The following is a 7761-nucleotide window of genomic DNA, read 5'->3' as shown; positions in this document are numbered from 1 at the left end:
TTGCTACTCCTCGAACAAGCAGCAAATATCTGCCTCCCGGCATTTGCCCTGGCTGTTGCCGTGTCTGGAAATCTCTTACCACATAACCTCATGGCTTAGTCCCTCAGTTCCTCCGATTCCGTCCAGTGTCACACTTCACTGAGTCATTCCCCCGCTCACGTCACCCCCTTCATCTTCTCAAACCTTCTTCTCCTTCCTCCTTCCAACACAGGTCACTACCACGTGACGCTGCTTTTGATAACTTAGCGAGTAATCCGCTGCTCTCCTCTTAGAGTGTGAGATATCCTGCCTGTGTAGGTTTTACCATGCTGGGTTTCCATGAGTTCAATACTGCTTGCCGCTTAGTAGGTGCTCAATAGACATGTGTGGAGGAGGCAGAGAGAAAGACGGTAGCTAGGTAAACTGAGGTGAGGCTGAGCGGAGGGAATCCGGACAAGCCTTTGAGACAGGACCAGCCAGGCTAGGCCTTGAGGAAGCTAAATCTCAAAGGTCAAGATGGCCTTTGGCCTTTCAGTGTGTCTTCTTGGCAGCTTCAGGAACAGGTGTTAACTGAAGCCTCTAGTGGGCTTAACGGTTGAGAGGCTGGAGTTTAGAGCCATGGAGGTTTTCAGGACTGTGTTCTCTGATGGGTTGTGTGTATTTTGTTTTGCTTTGTTGTTGCTGTTTTTTGTTTTTATCGACAGCATCTTACACCGTACTGGGCTGGCCTTACCTCATTATGTAGTGCAGGCTGGCCTCAGATTTGTAGCAATCCTATTGCCTATACCCTGAAGGTGCTGGGATTGCAGGTGTAAGACGCCATGCCCAGCTGGGATGATGTTCATAAGAGTTACATCTGAGGACTTCCTCCTGGGCTTCTAGACTCCAGAACCATGACACAACATATTTCTGACGTTCCACCAGGCATGTCCTCCTTCGACGTTGTGACACCGGGTGTCATCTACAAAGTTTATGCATGAGGACTGCACAGTCCAGTTACAAAACAAATAAGCAAACGCTCACCTGGGCCATACATGAGCCACGGGTTAAGCTTGCCTGCGAGCCATCCCATCTGTGGCACAGAGTAACAAGCCCATCGCACACTCAGGGACTTCTTAAGCTCACTCTGTCTCTTGAGTTCGAGTCTGTAAGGGCTGATTTTGATGATCCTCACAGCTGAGGAAATTGCTCATCCCTGGGTGTGACACATAGAGGTCACAAGACCACGTGCTGGAGTCTGTGGTCTCCTTGTACCGTGTGGGTTCAGGGGATTGAACTTAGGTCATAGGCTTGGTATGGAGCACCGTCACCCACTGAGCCTTCTTCTCGGCATTGATGGGAGCGCGTCAACCTCGCAGTTGCAGTCAGTCCGCTCTTGTACCCCAGTTGCCACCAAGGATGGTTAATCCCAATTATCTAATTGATAAGATCAAGAATTCCACAAGAGACAGGCCTCTCTCTCTCTCTCTCTCTCTCTCTCTCTCTCTCTCTCTCTCTCTCTGTGTGTGTGTGTGTGTGTGTGTGTGTGTGTGTGTGTGTGTGTGTGTGCAATTTATTATTTAAAGGAGAAAGTGAACTGACCATAAGCATTCAGCACTCTTGAGTTCCTGGCTGCAGATGTGATGTAATCAGCTTCCTGGTGTCCCTCCTCCCTGGATATCCCCACCCTTATGGACTGTCCCCTTGACCTGTGCTCCAGAATAAAGCCTTTCTCCCTCAAATTGCCTTTATCAGGGTATTGTCACAGCAACCGGAAAAGGAAGTAGGTTGTCCCTCCTTTCCTGTCATTGTCCTGGGCAGAGGAGACAGGTCCAGTGTCAGTCACTATTGCTGGGGGCTCCATGGATGGGAAGGAGGCAACTCAGTCTTCCTGAGAGCCATGTTGACCCTGACCATGAACCCCGCTCTGGGCCTGCAGCACACGACGTGGAAGGAGAGTGCTGGGTCAGCCCTTCCAGATGTCAGAAAGGATTCTTCAGTTAAAAACAAAACAACAACAACAAAAACATTAAGCTTGGCATGGTGATTTAATTACAGACCTGTAATCTCAGCACTTGGCAGCGAGACAGGAGGATTGCCCCGAGTTCCAGGCCAGTTTTTGCTACAGCATGAAACTCTGTCTCAACAGTAACAACAAAAAGAAATTAAGAAGAAAGGAAAGAGGAAAGACATAACCTGGGATGAACTCCAAGGACTGGCTTTGAGCACACCCTCATCCCCCCACCACCCCTCCCCACCCCCTCCCACTTGCTCAGAAAGAAGGGAAGCAGAAGGGGAAGTGGGCACAGACACACAAACACACACACACACACACACACACACACACACACACACACACACACACACACACACACGGCTCCCTTTGTGCTACAAAGGTTCAATGTGTGTTGTTTGTAGCCAATCAAGTGTATCCAAAACTTGTGTGTGTTTAAACTCGGTGGTGGCGCACACCTTTGATCCCAGCACTCGGGAGGCAGAGGCAGGTGGATCTCTGTGAGTTTGAGGCCAGCATGGTCTACAAGAGTGAGCTCCAGGACAGCCTCCAAAACCACAGAGAAACCCTGTCTCTTAAAACCAAACCAAAACAAAACATGGTGGGTAGACTTCAAAGTCCATCGCAGGCCCTGGTGTGGTCAGTAAGGTAGAGATACTGTGAAGGACTTGTGTTATGGGTTTGGAATGTTCCTCCATTTGGGTTAGTGTCAAAGGCTTCGTCAGTAATACAGCTGTGTTCAGAGGCAAGGCTTGGAGGAAGTGGTTGCATCAGGAGACCTCTGACCTAATCTGGGACTTAGTTCATTGATAGATTCATGACCTAATGGCTTTCAAGGAGGAAGGTAGAGCCTTGTTGAAGGTTAGTCCCAGGGAAGGGCCATCGAGGGTGTATTTTGTCCCTGTTCCTCCCCTTCTAGGTCACTGGTGAGTTAGGCAGCCTCTTTGGCGACATGCTCCCGCCATCGAGATAGCGTCATCCCAGGCTGGCCATGAGAGAGAACCTCTGAAGCCATAAGCCTAAACAAATCATTCCTCCTTTTAAACTGCTTGTCTCTGGGATTTTGTCACACTGAAGGCAATCTAGCCTACACAATCTGAAAATGAACGTACTCTTGAGTAATTGCAGATTTACTGTTACCAAGGCCTTGGTTTTACGATATATTCTTGGCTGTTTTGATGACTACTTTTTGCAGACGCCATCAGTGATAGCCTTTTGGGTTTTTTTGGTTTTTTGTTTTTTAAAATGGTAATCTCTTTTATTATTATTTTTTATTTATTTGGCGATAGCCTTTTGTAAGCTTTCCTGTTAACCCTAGACACCTTCCAGTCAACCCTCCATCCACAGCTTGCACTCTTCCTTTTGTATCTTAGCAACCATCTACCACAACTGAAAGCTTTACAAATTATAAAGATGATCACATCCGTTGCTTTTCTGTGGACAAATACCCGATGGAAGCAACTTAATGGAGGAAGGCTCGTGTGGGCTCTTGGTTCCAATCCATCCTGGTGGAGAAGGCGTGCCAGCATTCACGGTTGGTGATAGCCTCAAGAGGAGGTGTCTTGACCATGCCAACGAGAAGCAGAAAGCTTGTGTTGGATGTAATGCTGGCCTATAACCCATAAAGGTCCACCCTTAGTGGCCCTCCTCTACCAGTGGTGGCTCTTGCTCCAACCTTCCAAACCAGTGCCACCATCTGGGGACCAAGTGGTGAAACACACTCGCCCGTAGGGAACATTTGGATCCCAACCAGAAGGGTGACTTTTAAAGTTTTGAAAAACACAACAGAACACAAAAAATAAAAATAAAAATGAAATCTCTCTGAGTGAAAGCCTCTTGGAGTCTTTTGTTCCTGGGTATTTTCTAAATCTGAACACAGACATGTAGTTCATGTGTGAGAACAACAGGCAGGACGAAGTGTTTGTGGTCAAACTGGGACGTGTCTAAGCTTTGTCTAGGCACGCCATGGGACAGCGTGGCGGGAACTGAGTGCAGTGTATGTGTGCTGCACGTGGCAAACAGACAATATGTCCCTTAACAGAGCGATAGTCTCATTATAAACAGTCAGCAATCCTTAGACATTGTTTCTGCCACGGGAAGAGCAGACAGGACACAGTGACATGGAGCTGCTGGGGACTGCTGCTTCTGGAGTCTAATTCAGTTAAGCAAGTGTGTGTTAAAGACCTACTATGTGTGCTCAGCTTCCTGGGGGTAGGGACATGTACTCTGCCATTAAATAGCTGGCAAGCAAGCTCACAATTCTTGGATACTGATGGCTTCGAGAGGTGACTCTACCTAGACAGCCGATGACCAGAGAGGCACATTCCAGCAGCTGCATCTCGGGTAACAGCTGGATGGACCACATGGGACTCAGCCAGTGGGCAGAGGTGGGGAAGGGAGAGGAAGCCTCAGGCAGAAGAAAGGAGGTTTAGGGCGTCTGAAATAAGGCCAGTCTGTTCAGCCACTGGGAATGTGGACAGAGAGACTGAGGAGGGCTTCGTCAGAGGACGCCGGGGAACCCCAAAGGAAGGGCGTATTTAAACTCATCTGAACCACGAGGTTCAGAAGGACTGACAGGCCCTGGCTATAGAGTAACCCGAATAGGGAGAGCCGGAGTCTGGAAATGTGGACTCGCTGTCCTGGAACTAAGGGAAAAGCGTGAGTGGGAGACAAGGTGGAAGAAGGGATGGAATCCGTTACAGTTCACGGATTGGAACAGTGACGGCATGAAGACAGGCAGCAGAAACCCAAGTGGTTTAGAGCCAGAGCAAGGAGGTGATAACCACTGTTCAGCCTTGTCTCACACACACACACACACACACACATGCATACAATCATACACACACATACATGCACACACATATGCACACGCTCATATATGCGTACACACACATGAACAAACACATGTACACACACACACACAATCATACACACATGTACACACATGCACGCATACAATCATAGACACATGAAGACACAAGCACACATGCACATACACACACATGCACACATACAATCATACACACATATACATGCATATACACACATACACGCACACACACATACATACACACACACACACAAACATATGCACACACACAACCATACACACATGTACACACGTACAATCATACACATACACACATACACCAGCCACGCTATCTTTACGTCACAGACACCCATAGCTCTTCCACTCCTCTAACAGCGTATTAGTTCCCTGGTGCCGCTATAACAAATGACCACACAGGGGCCTGAGGCAGCAGAGATTTATTATCTTAGACTTCAGAAGCAGGTCAACACGGACACATTCCTTCAAGAAGCTTGAGGGAAGAATCCATTTCCTCACCTTTCCACCTCGACAACCTTTATGGTCCCTTCCAGACACGAAACTGTGTGATTTGCAGGTGTCATTGTCATCTCACCCTCACCGTCATCCCCACCAGCACCCATCCCCGGTTCCCATTTTACGCACTAGAACATACACCTTAACAGCCAGCTATGTGAATGTTGGTTAAACACGGAAGTGAAGGAGGAGAAGCCTGAGACAGGAAATGTTTCCAAGTGACTCTGCTATGACCACGTACTAAACCCAGGGGCAGGCAGGCCCTCAGACACTGCAGGAAACAGAGGAGGGGTTCCTGCCCCGGTGGACCTTGTATCCCACGAGGAGACTGGACACAAAACAAGAAAGATGCTGGTTAGATGTGACACACATTACTGGGAAGTCAAGAAGCAGAATTCGCTCCATGCTGACCCTACAGCTCTGAGGAGAGAGGCTCCGACATCCAGGACCGGGGCTCACTACAGCCGACTTTGGTGTTGTAAAGTTAACTCCAGGAGTCAGGGTTTCTTCTTCTCGTTGTTTTGTTTCTGGTTTTTAAAGACGAATGTTGCTCTGTAGCCTTAGCTGCCCTGGAACTCACTACATAGCCCAGGCTTTCCTTAACCTGAAACCTTCCTGCTTGGGCTTCCTCGATATAGAGGTTACAGGCGTGTACCTCCATACCCAGCCCGGAGGCAGCCGAAGCCAACAAGAGCGATGGCTTTCAAGCTTCACCATAGCTAAGTAACCTTCTTACTAAAACAGGATCTGGAGCAAACAAACAAACAAAAACCCGAATCCAGAGTATCAACCTATCAACTGTTGTAGCTCAGCCGCTCGGATCAGCATGTAACTCAGCTCTGGCCCCGTGGCTCCCTCCTCAGCAACCCAAGGAACCTTACAGAATTCTCAGGGCTTATCAGAGCCTGGTCGGGAAATGGGCGATAGTCACTCTTTCTAAAAGCTACATCCCATTCACCTCTCAACAGTTTGTGAAGCCATCATTTCACGTTGAGGAATCCATGTCATAAAGGGATTGGTAATAGAAGTAAATATTGATAAATAAATAGCTGCTTGAAAGTTCTTTCCCATGCTAGGGATTGAACCCAGGACCTTGTGCATGCTAGGCAGGTACCCTCTACTGATGAGCTATATCCATAGACCTGCATGAAACTTGAATAAAAGTGAAGTCTGGCCCCTGTCTGCCTGTTTAGCCCAATCCTTTCTCTCTCTCTCTCTCTCTCTCTCTCTCTCTCTCTCTCTCTCTCTCTCTCTCTCTCACACACACACACACACACACACACACACACACACCCCAACCATGCCACCATTAGGGTTTCTTAAGCCCCCAATTAAATGCTTTCTTTTGTAAAGGTTGCCTTGGTCATGGTGTCTCCTCCTTGCAGCGACAGAACAAAAGTAGCTAAGACAGCCTCCTTCCCAGCCCCACACTGTCCTCAAATAATTCAAATTCATCTGTCATTTAAGACCCTTAATGCAATCACACATCCACACATGTCACATCCATAGATTCTATCTGTTAGGATGCTGGGCCCAACTCGACCTGCCACGCCCTGTGACAGGATCTGGGTTTAAATGCATTGTCCTCAAGGAAGCTGTCCCTGGCTTGTGGGGGGCTCCCACGGCATCTTCTCTCTCCCTCACACAGCTTGCCACAGTGCCGTGTTAACTCTAGCTTGGACAGCCGTGTGAGCCGTGTCAGGCGTGTGGTGGACACTTCCTTTCCATTTGTAGTCACAGCCCCGATCAGAGTCTGTCACCGAGTCAGAGCTCAGGAGAGCATTTGCCACACAAATGGAGGAGCAAATGAACGAACCTGCCAGGGGTCGCGGCAAGGATTTGAACTTGGGCAGCCTTTTGCAGAGCTATATTCTAAGCTGGCTTGGGCTCAGGAGCATAGAGAAGCCTCCCCTGGGAGGCACCGTCAGGTGTTGGGAGGAGATTCAACGTTTGCAGAACCAACAGTCTCAAATCCTGTGGCTTAGGACACCGTGCTTGGCGAGGATGCGTGGACGGTTTTGGCAACGCGCGTGGGCGCGAGAGCAGCTGCAGCGGGGAGGCGGAGGGCGAGCAGGGGACCCGGTGGGCACGCACAGAAAGGAAGAGAACTTCAAGGGCAGCCCTCAGGCACACCCACGGGGGAAGCTGGGAGAAGAAGATGCCAGGGAGGAAACGAGCTGTCAGAGCCCGGGGGAGAGGAGGAGACGTGGGAAAGTGCAGCGTCATGGAAACGGGAGAGGGAGCCGGTCCATCTCCTGGAAGAGGCAGCGGCAGGGGCCGGGCGGGAGGGCGGAGCAGGAGGTGGGAGGCCCAGGGCCACCTGTCCTGCCGGGAGGCCCAGGGCCACCTGTCCTGCTGGGAAGGCCTCGTCTTGACCTCTCACAGTTGAGGGCGAGCTCAGTAAACTTCACGGAGAGTTAGAAGCCGAGGGGGAGGCTGAGTGGGC

The sequence above is a fragment of the Cricetulus griseus genome, chromosome 10, assembly GCF_003668045.3.
Source record: "Cricetulus griseus strain 17A/GY chromosome 10, alternate assembly CriGri-PICRH-1.0, whole genome shotgun sequence".
NCBI lineage: Eukaryota > Metazoa > Chordata > Mammalia > Rodentia > Cricetidae > Cricetulus > Cricetulus griseus.
This window is presented reverse-complemented; position numbering follows the sequence as displayed.